Here is a 1372-nt window from a genome sequence, read left to right on the forward strand (position 1 = left end):
GAGCTCTTGGTTCTCGGGGGGCGGCTCTGTCGTCCCCACCCCTGCGGAGGTCCTCACGCTCCTTCTGGCGCCGCTCGACTAGGCCTTTGACCGTCCGGCACTCTGTGAGGTTGTGCCATTTAGTCTGGTGGATCTCGCACTACTTCCCTGGTTCAGGCCTTGCGGGAGCAGGTGCCCTTGCGGGAGCGGGAGCCCTTGCGGGCGCTGGAGCCCTCGCGGGAGCTGGAGCCCTTGCGGGCGCGGACCTTCTGTTGTCGGCCGCGCGGCGCGCCGGTCTGCGGTCATGGCCCTCTGCCGGCCTATGAGCAGGGCCCTGAGCCGGCACGATAGGGACAGCCTCGCGCCTTCTTCTCTTTTTCTTGTCCCGCCTGTCAGAGCGGGAAGGATCTGGTTGATTAGCAGCGGGTAGCTCAGGGCGTGGAACATTCCACGCCCAAGCCTCCACCGCCTTGGCGCACTTGTCGGCCAACGCGAAGAGCTCCGCGGTGGTCTCGACTTCATGCGTTCCCAACTTTTCGAGCATCCGCTCATCGCGCACGCCCTACCGGAACGCGACGATAATGGTGTGGGGGGTTATCCGTGGGATGGTGTTGCGGACCTAGCTAAAGCGCTGTATGAAGCACCGCAGCGTCTCCCCCTCCTGCTATTTTATGGTGTGGAGGTCGCAGTCCAGGCCGGGGTGCGTGAATGTGCCCTGAAAGTTAGCCACAAACTGGTGGCAGAGGTCATCCCAGGAGCCGATGGATCCTGGGCATAAGTTCATAAGCCAAGAACTGGTAGAGCCCCTCAATGCTACATGGAAATAATTGGCCATCACCTTTTCACTGCCGCCTGCCGCTTGGACGGCGGTGGTGTAGATCTGGAGGAACTCGACGGGGTCGATGGACCCATCGTACTTCTCCAGCAGTTCTGGCCTAAACTTCGTGGGCCAGTTGACCCGACGGAGCTCGCTGGTGAAGGCGCGACAGCCTGTGCTGTACCCTATAGTGCGGGTAGCACCCTTGGGTGGTGAACGCCGGTGAGCCGGGGAACCCCGACGGTCATGGGCCAGCATAGAGGAAGCTTGGTCCTCTACCTCGGCCTCGTGTCGGGACTCCCGTTGGCGCTCAAGGGTGATACACGCATCTTCAATGGCCCTCCGCTCATTGAGATGTAAGCGGAGGTCCTGAGCTCTAGCTGTGGCCAGGGGGGCGGCACTCCGCTTGGAGGCCCTCCAGTCGGTTCGGCCGCCACCTGAGGATGGGCCGACCTTGGTTGCGCCGCGGTGGGAGGTGGCACAGGAGCTTTCGGCTAGCACCTGTCGGTGAGTCGTGCCGACCAGAGCGGCCACCTCCTGATGCCAGCGGCCTTCCGGGGTTTCCCCCGCTGCCTG

Source organism: Phragmites australis, chromosome 5, assembly GCF_958298935.1.
Source record: "Phragmites australis chromosome 5, lpPhrAust1.1, whole genome shotgun sequence".
Lineage (NCBI taxonomy): Eukaryota > Viridiplantae > Streptophyta > Magnoliopsida > Poales > Poaceae > Phragmites > Phragmites australis.